The following is a 13,268-nucleotide window of genomic DNA, read 5'->3' as shown; positions in this document are numbered from 1 at the left end:
GCACTTACGTAAAATTGAATAATGTCACATTGATAATGTAGCTATAAATAAATCCTACACCTAGTTGTTTGGACCTATTATGATTTTTTTTTTTTTTTTTAAAGTCAGAGTCCTTCTGTCTGAATGTGGTCACTGCTCATTACCAAGCCTGAGTCAAGGTACTTGAGTAGTACAACATTGTTCTACTGAAAACTACATTTATGATGATTTTTTGAAGTTTTTAAAGATATGGAAGATCATCTATCAATGAGAATGTATCACTGATTTATGACAAAACCAGATAATAAATGACTTGTGTAAATGATCAATGATCCACCCATGTTATGCTAAATGGGACCCACTGAACCAATGACATTGATTGTTAAACCTCTCACCTCTGACCTCAATAGGTGCTGCAGCCTAAATACTTATTCATTATTACTGCTGCTGTATATTCCTTGTAGCCATAGTGTTTGCTAATGAGCCTTATTTGACTGTGTAGTATTTCGTTGTGTCTCTTGTGTACCGTTGGCTGGTCATGATGTTCTCTGCGTCAAAATTATGTTACCCTCCCCTTTGACAGCCAGCCTCTTCTGCAGCTTTCCACCGACAATGATTGATTCACAACCGAGACAAATATTAAAGAGGACAAAGGCAACAGAGAAGGAAAAGGAAGGGAGGACGTACACTAAGAAGTAGAGAGCACTGGATCACGAGTCCACCCTCCAATTTTGCCTTCACTCGCTGCCCCATCAGCTGCTCCCGTGCATATGTCATGTCTAGTGTTCTAACGACAGGGAGTAACACTTATTACGAGAGGAGGAATATTATCACCCCCTCTGTCGCCAGCAATCAGTGGAAAGATAAGGGCTCTAATCAGAGAGCTGCTTGACTGCAGACAAGCCTCTCCTCGGAGTGATTCAAAATGTTTCTGATGCTGAGATGGGTGGGTAGGTTTGGCACATGTCGATGGGGAAGTTTACCTCGCTGAGCTGGAGTGAACGGTATCGACTGTGAGGGTCCTCAAAGTTTTTAGTTTAGGTCGGAGAAGGGATTAAATGGTTCAGTCAATTATTCCAGACAAAATCAACCAAACCATAACCAACAGTCACATCACCCATTTTGGTCAGCGACATCTGTTTATAAGTAACCATATTTGGAGGAGCGAGGGGGGTGCTGACTTAAAGCTCGGGGCCACTGCATGACCACAAACACCTTCGCCCTGCACCCAGGGGACAGGCCTAGCAAACACACTCTCCACACAGGAATTAATATTTTTGCTTTAATGTCTATTTTACTCTTAATGGAAATATGATTTACAAAATAAACCTCATGCTGTGAGAGGGGGTCATTTTGTTGATGGAAACTGATGACAACCAGTGGATACGCCCTCTGTTGGTCATTTGGGAGAATACAGGTTTCAGGTACTTCCGCATTGGCCTCACTTTCTGGCTCTTGAATTAACGTCCATTTATGTATAAGGTCGGTTATGGATACACTTGACGTTAAATTATGTTACTGGCAATTATATTTTTCATCATAATGTGAGAGTGATTCTCTGTACAACATGGGAAAAGTTCATATTGCAAAGGGCCAAAAACAATGCAAACAGCTTTTATTGAGCATTCATTTGTCTTGATGAAAATACTCTGGGCTCTATAAGTTAAATAAAAACATTAAACTACAAAATCACTTATCTAAGATCAGTATGTGATGAACGTGTCCTAATAAGATACACATAAGCTCCATCGTCTCATCTTTCTAAATCGAATAGCTTTTTCACTATAAGTCCTCAAAAACAACTCATGCTTTGGCAGTAGACTTTGTTTGAGTTCACTTGTTGGGACTTTTGGTTGAAAAAACTTCTCCACAGCTGTCTGCGCAGCCCGAAACAACTGAAGTGTCTCTGTATCTTCTGTTTCACTTGGAGCAACCTCAAGGCAAGGAATCAGCTCTGCCAAATCCTCAACTGAAGCACCACATAGAGATTTCTGATCAAAATGGAGAATCCCAGTGAGAAGGCAAGCCGGCATCTGTGAATGATTTCATTGTGAATCAAAAAGGCTTCGCAAAAAGACATTGAATCCTCTGATGACAACAGAAGCGGGATAAACCACTCTAAACTTCCATTTGTCTTCCCGGGTTCTTTCCTGTATGCATTTATAGAAATAAAGCAGACGCACAGTGAGAGAGAAAATGGTCGCCTAATCAGTGTCAACTGAAACTGTCTCCACAACTGTCAGATGTAGTGTTTTGCTTCAGGGCACTGGAGGAGTTTGTTGTATCCGGATTTGTTTTTTAATGTTGTAATCAGGGAAGGTTGATGGCAGGAACGGTCACATGAGCAGTTCCTCAGATATCAGAGGAGCAGATGGGGAAATTTTGCCTCATTTAGATAATTACTTCATTTCATGGCCATCCATCCCAAACTACACACTGATCAAATCTATTTCCTAAGATCCAATTTGTGTGCGTGCGTGCGTGTGTGTGTGTGTTTACAGGAGTAAATAAAAACAAACACATTGCCTGAAGTTCTTATCTCGGAAATACGGAGGAGACTTTTATTATTCATTAAGGAAATAATTTTTTCTGTCGGTATAAGAGACTAAATCGAATATTATTGTAGCTTTCACAGGCTGGAAATAAAACAGCCATGTGCTATTTGTCTTCAGTTTGAGAGGGTACCATCTGTGTTCATTCCCGGGTCAAATGACTCGGCAGTAGTCACGGATATTCATAGCCTCCAGCTCCAATCGGCCATGATAGAAACATGGAGCCTGGGTGGACACGCTAACTCTCATCCCTTTCCTGGTGCAGGGCTCTGACACCGGTCGTGGCTCCTCCGCCATGTACCTTCTACAACTGTTCACCATCTCTGACACAAATTCCCTCCATCTCCATTGAAGTAATGTTAAAAAATGATTTAGTCAGCGTTAAGTTTAAAGAGACCTGTTAGTATTATTTTTAAAGAAGTAAATGAAAGTAAATCACAAAGTCACTGGCCTAAAAGCTGCTTTCTACTGTTCTTTCACCCTGTGTTCTGGCACATTTGTGATATCGAACTTGACCAGAGAAAGGAAGAAGAAAGGAAGAACTCCTCCTCCGACAATGGAAATGGAGTCTAACCCATGTTACCTGCATTCAAATAAAAAATGCTATATACACGGGGCAGGGTGGTGTTGAGGTTAGCACTGCCACCTAGCAGGAAGAAAGTTCTTAGTTGGAATTGGGTTATTTGGAGACTGCTATCGAATCAAAGTTGGTGTGAATGAACGAGTGAATGGTTGTTTACTGTATGTTGCATATTGGCCTTGCAATATGCTTGCACCCTGTCCAGGGTGTGAAACGCCTCTTGCCAAATCTCAGCTGTGATTGGCATCAGTCCCCAACAGGATAAGCAATGGATGGATATAGTAGAGTAAAAAGACAATATGGCAGTGAGATAGGTCCTCTCTGAAAACATTTTGTATTGCATTATATTACTTAAAACTGACAACCACGAAAGATCCTTTGAAAATGTTAATTTATGAAGTATTTTTTATGAAAACTTGATATATGCAAAAACACAAAAAATTTCAGATAAATATGTAGCAACAAAACTGTAGCCTACTTCTCTTTTTTTATAGAAAAAACTGCAGATTGGTTTTGAGAAACAGCTCAGACAATATTTGAGAATAATTCAGAGACTGAGCAGGTGGTGTGAGACGTTGATCAGCCAGATGTTTACAGATGTCATTGCAAGTACTCTCCACAGGGTATGTCCCCTCAGAACATGGCAGCTGAGGCTACACTGAAGTCATAGTTCATATCTAATTTATAAACCTAAACCACCTAATTCTGAGCAAAAATTAGTTCTTCAGGATATGTTATGTCATGTGTGAGCTTTCTCAGCTGTTGCTAGGGCGATCACACCAGTGCGTCAACTGGTATCCATATGACAACAGAAGAAAAAAAGAAATCGATAGCACTCTGTTCACATGATGATGAAAAGAAAAAAGAAAATGTAAAAGTGTGTTGTTCAGTATTCCTCAATAACCACGTGAAATCCTTTACTAGTTTGTCCTGATTGACTGAAAAAACTGCAGTTAGCACCAGTGAGCAACACAACACTACTCATCCCCCGGGAAACAGAGAAGTGCGATGCTTGGTGTCTCGTTCCTCACTCAGTCGATTCATCGGATCAATACAATAATAAAACCATTCCATGCTTTTATTACTGGAATAACCTAGTGAGCATGGCGAGGAGGGTGGGGGTGTTTACCCTGCTCCCGTTCCCCTGTAAATCGGTCTTCCATGCTACTGATTACAAATATGTATTCGGACACTGCATGTTGACCCCGAAAAACCTCCCTTTACACACACACAAACCGCAAACACACACACACACACACACACACACTAATCGATGGTGGCCGGCTCTCCAGTTGTTTAACCCGCCTGCTTCTCCCTCTTGAGCGTGGAGCAGGTGACACATCACATTAATAAATAAATAAGCAGGGGGGGAGTGAAGCACTCAACACAGCGCCAATGATGGTCCAATTATCTCATGGCAAACAACGCTCTGCCATCATCATCCACGATCGAAGGAATCAATAGGGCTCGGAGCGGTGATGGAACAAGGGAGGGGGTGGAGAGGGGGGGGGGGGGGGGGGGCGGGGGCATGGGGGGAAAACAGAGGTGAGGCAGAGAGAAGAGCGAGGAAAGAAAAGTAACACAACACACGCACCTGGGGATGTAACGGACCCTCTGGTGGCCATGTTGGAAGTCGCAACTCTTGTTTGCTATTCATACAAAGTGATAAGTGAGTCTAAAGCGTCCTCTATAATTCCACGGAATGAAGCACAATATTAATTTATATACTAATTTGACTAAATACTGACACTGCACTGCTGATTCAACTGGTTAATTTGACTTTGCTGGTCAAGCCAGACTCAACTCAGCTGTAGATGATAGAGGGAAGTGCTGAATAATCTCAGTATTATTAAGCATTATCAAATAATTTTTTCCCGCATAAACAAAGATAACAGACAGCAGCAGACACCCGTTTCTGTAATTCTGTGAATCTGATAAATTGTTTTTCTTTGTCAGCCTTTGAAAATGGGAAAAAGGTAATTCGATTTTTGATGGTGGATGATTTTAATAAAGTCGAAGGAGGAATATTATGATTTCTCTTATTTTCTCCTACATAAAGACTGTTGTGATGTTGGATTCCCTTGTTAAAATTGCCAAAGCTAGTAATCTAGCCTTGTGCTCAGAAACTATTTCAAACATCTCTCAGTTTTTATCAGCTGTTATCAGTCTTATTCAGTGGAAAAGAATATCAAACATTTTATCAGAGTAAAAAGCTGGATGTGATGAGTTGGAATGCAGTGTTGATGTGACCTTTTTGTCCATAGATATACAACAGCCTATAACACCGGAGTTTCTGGTATGAATAATGTATTTCCTCCGATAGAGGTAGGTCTATACACTGAAATACATGTTGGGACTCTATGGTGTGAAGCCATGCATCTTACTGTCCTAAATAACAATAAAAAAAACTCACAGTTTAACAAATGAATGGATTCAGATAATAGAAACGCTGGAGTGCTTTTATTTTGAAACACTTACAGGAAGTGTTGCGTTTAAATGTTTCTGACACATTCAACAGATGGACAGTGAAACTGGTGAAATGCCATTTCCACAGTTTATTTTTTTTGTGAACTGCATGTGGTACTTGGAGGAAATAGGCGAGAGGGAACTTGGAAGGACCAGCACCACCTCCATAGACAGTTGTCAGGAAGTATCTTGTGTGGATGAAGTCCCCCGGTGGATATTATATCAAAAATGTAGATACCTCTTCAGCTTTGAAAGCAGAACATTTGCTTTAGGGCCAAGACATATTCAGTGTTTCAGTGTGAAACCGATCTTCCGCCCGCACCTTTTCACTTGTAATATTACTCAGCTCACCCTACACCCACACTGCAGTGAGACTTATCATTCTGTTAGAAATACAACTATTGTTTCCACGAAGTAAGAGGAAGTCCAGGATGACGCCCACTGCGGTTGCTGTGTGACACAACTGTAAAGCTTCTATACACACACACCACCATAACTGCACACAACATAGGGTATTGAGGGAAAGATTAACAAAGAGCAGAGGCGTGACAGGGAGAAACGGATCAGACAGGAGAAGGAGGGGAGTTTGAAAGATTGCAGCTCAAAGATAAAGACAGACGATGGTCGAGGCGGAAAGTCAGACTTACTGAGAAAGGAGAAAAGGGAATATCTTAACATTGCGCTCACGAAAAACCATAATCCTTTGTAGGTATTCAGTGCTTGCTGCTGCCGGCGGACTTTAATCTAGTTTTGATGATGGTGGAGGGACAGTTTTACAGGTTTCTGTTTGTGTAAATGGTTTCAGGTTGGGAACAACAGTGTATAACAGGCACATTTTTTCATTAGGGCCACTGGGTGATTTTCCCTCCTTTATTCACCACTGGAGAACTTGGCTGTGATGAAGCTGAATTGTTATAATGTCCCCTTCCACTGTTGCTTCATCTATATTTCCATGAACTCATAACGTGTCTTGTTTCCAGCTTGAAGGAAGCAGTTAATAGTCATTAGGGAAAGTGTTCAACGCACCAGAGTGCATATTTCAGTCAAATTGGAAGTGGGTTCCAATACAAGTTCATGGTCGCAAGCTGCCAAGATTATTATTACTCTTTGCAATGTAGCCCAGGAAATGAAATCAGAGTATATTCAAGTTGAGTATAAGGCTCCTGTTCTTTCTGCGGCTCGGGAGGTAGAACCGGTCGTCCTCTGACTGGAGAGTTGGTGATTCGACCCCTGACTCCTCTAGGACACATGCTGAAGTGTCCTTGGGCAAGACAGTGAACCATAAATTGCCCTAGATGGCCCTGAATGGTGCTCGATAGAGAAAGCTCTGTGTATGCACTAAAAATAATTAATTGATAAGTCCAGCACGATGTAGACACAGTCAATTAACAGCTTTATACAGGATAAAACAGGCGGAAACTTTAACACAGTCCCTTACTGACAAAAGCATAATACACGTTTTTTAAAGCCCATCAAAGTGGGGAGGGTTCAATTTCTACGACCTAGCAGTTGACAGCCAGCCTTTATTGTTAATTGGATATTGGTAAAAGCCTAAATTAAAGCTGCAGACTCAGTACTTGAATATGCCTTCTCAAAGTCAGGCTGATGAGCCGTGAGGACTTGTCATTGTAATGAGCGAGCCTCATTATGAACCAAATCACCCCGTTCTCTCAGGAATTCAGCATGAAGAGCACTCTTTTAGGTAATTAATCCACCACACAGTTTAGCAATGCTGCCACCGCTGTCGGTACACACACATTAATACACAGGACTCCATTTGCTCATCACCTCAGCGTAGGGTCAAGAACATGTAAAATGAGACATGTTCTGCCGCTCCCTCGACGTTTTAACATTTAAAGACCCGAGCTACTGGAATTCCATATCAATTGTTACAAATGAGGACCTGCATATTTAAAAGAATGAGGTAAAGGCAGGAAGTGCAGAACAGAACGACTGAAGAAAGTTTGTACGGGAGGACAGCCTTGACAAAGACAGGGACATGGAGCATCATTCATTGTATTTCAAAATAAACACATGTACCCCCCAGAAGAATGCAAAATATCAAGCACTGTCAAGCAGGAGAGCTGTCACTTTCCAAAGATCCATTTCAACTTGTCCCATGCGCCGCCAAATCAGGGTATCATTCGAGCTGTCTTGTTTTGTTTACTCCTCCATGGTTGCCAGTTCCAATGACAAACAAGTGACATGCTGGAAAAAGAAGCGCTTGGGAAAAAAATCTGTGCTCTGGGAAAGCTGTCACCGAGAGTGCCGATGTAAAAGTCAAGCAGGACAGAGGGGATTGTTACATGTTATGGTAACAGATGCATTTACTCCCAACATCAATGTTTAATCTGCGAGAGCTATGGCCACGTCGACTCCACTTTAGATTTAATTATTAACAAAGCAGGGCTGCCGACAGCTCGGCTTCCTGTCAGATGTGGGGAAGAAAAGAAAAGGATTTTAAAGTCACAGCCCTGAAGTTACCTGATCTTATGCAGACTGTGTGAGCGCGTAAATGGACGCACACCAGAGTGTGTTTAGATGAGGCTGATGACTGTGCTTGATGTGGTGGCATCTCGACACCTGCGCTACCATCTGTGCCACTGCACCACCTGTGACCGCTGTGCCTCCTGGCACACGGCAAGTGTCGCACAGAAAGTGTGATGAACACATCTCTCTCCCGTCCTCTGGGAGGAAGAGGCAAAGACCTTTTCATGTGGTTTGATATAAAACACAGGCAAAAATCAAGAAAAAAATAATATTTTTAAATCCTAAAAGATGAGAAGCTAAATAGCTCTAGACATAAGACATGTACTAGATACTAAGTTTAGCTCATTTTAAAAGGTCCGAGCTTTGTATGAAGGTAAAATAATCCACCTTACAGCTAGCCTGGATGCCAGACGAACTTAGCCCCGCCCACAACAGATTTGGTCGGGCAGTTCGGTCTGGGGTCGCTCCATTGGGAAAAAATTATGGCTGGACCGGGCCAATCAGATTGTCAGGGCGGGCTTTATACGATGATTGACAGATGATCAACGGTAACGTAATCAACCACGTCATCACAGTGCCCTCGGGTTGAATTAGTTTTCAACAAACATGCCTGCCGCTGGCGAGCTGAGATGTGTAGATGCTGCCATTGAGTCTGTTTTCGAAGACATCGACAGCGCATTCATTTTGAAAGAGGAACACAGAACGTGGAGGCGACGCCAGAGCACCGCGCTAATCCCTATCGCCCCGGCGCTTGGCTGTTCACACCGGACACTGAAGCGACGCTGAACCGCCGGGCAGCGCTAATAATATCACCCGTTGATCCAGTAGATCGCTGCACGGCTTTGTGCCAGTCACACCGGAGGCTGAAGCACCGCGCTGCACCAAGGATGCCTCGCGGTGCTTCAGCCTCCGGTGTGACCGGCACAAAGTTTTAACATGGGAGTGGATGGGAGCCAGCTGTTATTTAAGGCTTGGCGCTGCGCTGAAGCGTCCGGTGTGAACCCGGCGTTAGTAAATAACTCACAATGCGTTGCTTAGCATACGTCACATACTACGTTGCTCTGATTGGTTGTAGGTCTATCCAATTGAGCGAAGAGGAATTTTACTTCCTGGTCAGTTGAAACACGCCCCATAATTTTTTCCCAATGGAGCGACTCCAGACCGAACTGCCCGACCAAATCTGTTGTGGGCGGGGCTAAGTTCGTCTGGCATCCAGGCTACCTTACAGCAGCTCTACAAATCCCTAATTAACACATGATATTGAAGGGTTAAATCATAAATTATCATACCATGTGCTGGACTACTATTACCAGGTCATTTTAAAATTCTCACCTTTTTTTTTATGGATTAAAGAAATTACATAAAAAGCATAATAGAGTTGCTAGCATATGGATCCCAGAACGACTCATATGCAGTAGCACAGTGATTTTCAACCAGTGTGCCGCGGCACACTAGTGTGCCGTGAGAGATCGTCAGGTGTGCCATGGGAAATTATCTAATATCTAGTGTTGCACCTAAGTATCGGCCGAACATCGGTAGCGGCAGATATTTGCCTCGTTTACCGACATCTGCACATCGGTAATAAACTTGACTTTCACCGATATCATTGGTATTTGTGGTTAAACCGCTGGGCAGGTGCCGCGGCTGGGGGAGCAGTCGCCCTCCTCTCCACGCCGCCAGAGACTCGGCGTGCGGCACGCCTCGACGTCTTTTTGGGGGGGAGGTCCTATTCCGCTGTGCCTCACGGCGTCAGTGCTGCGGGGGGCTTTCTTTCTCTTGGACCGTGGGGCGGTGTCCGTCGCCGGTGCGGAAGGTGGGCCGTTGGAGGGGACCGGGTACGGCGGTCGGCGGCGGCGACTCTGGACGCGTGTCGGGCCCTTCTCGCGGATCACCTCAGCTACGGCGCCCGCTGGGGGAACCCTCCGTTCGCGCGGGGGGCCCCTTCCGGCGGTGCGCCTCGGCTGGCGCCTAGCAGCCAGAACTGGTGCGGACCAGGGGAATCCGACTGTTTAATTAAAACAAAGCATCGCGAAGGCCCACGGTGGGTGTTGACGCGATGTGGTTTCTGCCCAGTGCTCTGAATGTCAAAGTGAAGAAATTCAATGAAGCGCGGGTAAACGGCGGGAGTAACTATTGGCACTCAAAACAGGTCAATCTGTTTTAGACAGGGTTAAAAGGTCCTGTTTTAAATGATCCTTGTGGTATTTTGAACAAAATATGTTACAGACATTTCAATAAGACCCCAAGGAACCATATCAAATGTGATAAAATGGGCATAATATGTCTCCGTTAAATAAAGTTTAGTTAAATCAAAGATTGTTTCATAAATCTGATTCAATTTGTGCTCATTAAAAGGTAAGAGTAAGAAAGGGCTGAAATAATTTAAAATAGTGCTTTTTAATACATTTAGAAATTATATTACTAACTATATGTATTATATGTACTGTGTTAGTCCATAGAGTGTCATTTTGGTTGGTGGTGTGCCCCAGGATTTTGTAAATGTAAAAAATGTGCCGCGGTTCCAAAAAGGTTGAAATTCACTGCAGTAGCAAACCAAATGCTTGTTGATTAACGTTGTATCACTTGAGATTAGATGGTGAAATCTTTATGGATGTTTTAAAAGTCAACATTCTTGGTAGGATTTCTCCCAGTGCTGCTGATCGTCAATCTGACTGTGACAGTGGTTTCCTCCTGTTCTTTAAGATGCCATTCATTCTTTAAAAACAAACTGCGGATCCCACAATTTAGCTGGTACCATCTACGATTAGATGCACACCTGCACACACACACACACACACACACATTATCTATCTGCCCACACAGCACTCTCTCTCTCTCAGAGGATGACAGAGGCCTAGACAAAGGAAGGAGAAGAAAAAGACGCAGGGAAAGAAAAAAGAGAAAATGAAAGCAAGGAGAGAAACTGAGAGGAAGCTAATTCTGCTGGAATACATTTATTTAATGATATTTTCTCTGAAAGTGGTAGAGAGAGAGAGAGAGGAAAGCGTAATTAGACAAACACAGCACACACACAAACACCGACACAAACACACAATGACAACACAAGCATCTCAAGCAGTGCCACCTTTACTGTCACTGCCAGCCGCACCGTTCCATCAGCACGGCGTGGTGTCCTCCATGCACGCCTTGAGGAACACGGAGGGACATGGCTGCAGCGTTTAGAAGCACCGCTCGCATCCACAACAGCAACAAGAGCCACCAGAGAGGGCTGCCACCCCCCGAGGGCCACTATGCACCTCCTAAGTGGATCACTCTGCGTTGTCACAACGTTTTCAGGAAGCTCAGTGGGACGGGGCCGTGTATTCCTTTCATCACCAGCCAACCTAAATGAGCTTTGTCAGGCTCGCTAATGCACGCTGGTGGCTCTGCAACTTGCGCTGAGCGTCTGCACACGTTTGTGTACGTGTGTATCATTCCTGTACTGTGTATCTGCCCTGTGTGAGGAGGACAGGGGAGAAGAAAGGCTGTAAATATTCACCTTCTCACACAGTACTTACATATGAGGCCAACGCCAGGTTTCCCCCCCCCCCCCCCCCGCTGTTTGTTTTGCAGAGCGGTTCACAGTGTGGACAGAGCTGGTCAAGGGCAGAGTTGGACACTAACTCAGCAGGTCAGTGGCACTAATCGCTTCTGGCCATTGGTTAAGTGTCCCTCCCCCCCCCGTTTCCCTCGCACACCGAGCAGGGACATTATAATGATGAGGGTGTAAGATGGAGAGAGACGATGGCAATAGGGAGGAACAAGGCAGCCAGGGGGTTAAAGCTGGGGGGAGGAGGCTGAAGATCCTCATCGGCGAGGCACCAGGGATAGCTGGGAGTTGAAGAAGAGAGGGATGAAGATAGTTTACGAGGTCGAGGGTCACAAGTTCGCCTCCTGCAAAAAGCCGTTGTTCTTTTAAGGTACATTAGCCTCTCCGTGTATAAAAGCCTCAGCTTAATGTGCGTAATGTCGACGACTGTGACGAAGACTTGTGAGGAAGTAAAAAAGGGTTAGGATGGGGCTGATAACGAGGCAGACCGAAAATACTCAGGGAAATTATGACGATGGCTCCCATGCTTTCACTTCCAGCCGCCGCTGCTCCGGCCTCTGAGGTTTCCTGAGGTTGACACAAATCTCTCCGACTGAGTGCTTTAGTCTCCGCAAAGCTTCGCATTAAGCCACTTTATTTTTTCTTCCTCCCTTATTCTAATCTGCGGCCTCATTACAATATGAAAGTGTTAAAAAAAAAAGAAGAAGCCCAATGTGGATATTTGCTGTGATGTCAGTTTCTTCGGCAGCGGAGGAGTCGGAAGAGGGAAGTTTCAACAACAACCCAGGGATACAGCGATTGAGTCTAATGTTAAGGCTTTGAAGTCATCAGAATCAGAATCAGAATCAGAAAGTATTTATTTCAAAGTAGGTTTACACCTACGAGGAATTTGCTCTGGTTATTGGTGCATACAATGAACATAGAACATAAAAACATACAAACACAATAAATACAACACACAAGAAAAGCTATAAAAAGAAACAATATATATTTACTCACTATTTACTTCTTATTTACTCCCCTTTTCTAATATTTAGACAAAGTAACATTTATTTAGACATAAAATATATAAATAAAATACATATAATAGATAAAAGATATAAAAAGTGAAGTAAAAGGTGAAATGTAAAAATTGAAATGCAAGACAGTGAACAGTGTCAGATTAATTTAACACATCCTTGAGGTGTGGGGGCGGAATAAAAGTCGGAGTCAGGTGTCTCGTACCTGAATCTGAGATGGCCCATATAAAACCCCAATACAACATTTTAATAGAGTCTTATCATGTTACATCCTCAATGATGCAAAACACTTGTGTATTTTGTATTTAGATTTTAAGTTACAATCATTCTTAATAATCACTTTTATCTAATGATATATTATTTTCCTTCTCTATAAAACCAGCCCTCCTCTCTTATTCCTTTTCTCTGACTCACACAGCAACGCACATTCACACACACTATCCCTCGCTCTTTTTTTCTCTCTCTCCCACTGATATCCATCTCTGCAGGCTCTCTCCTGGTGGGTGATTAGACGTTAATCCCCTCCCGGTGTCTGGGTGTGATCGTTCCCACCGCGCCGCACCCTCGACCCGTTGGCGTAGACTTGGATCCTTCACGTGAATTTACACACAATCCCTGCGCACGCACACAAG

The sequence above is a fragment of the Pleuronectes platessa genome, chromosome 18, assembly GCF_947347685.1.
Source record: "Pleuronectes platessa chromosome 18, fPlePla1.1, whole genome shotgun sequence".
In the NCBI taxonomy this organism is placed as follows: Eukaryota; Metazoa; Chordata; class Actinopteri; order Pleuronectiformes; family Pleuronectidae; genus Pleuronectes; species Pleuronectes platessa.
This window is presented reverse-complemented; position numbering follows the sequence as displayed.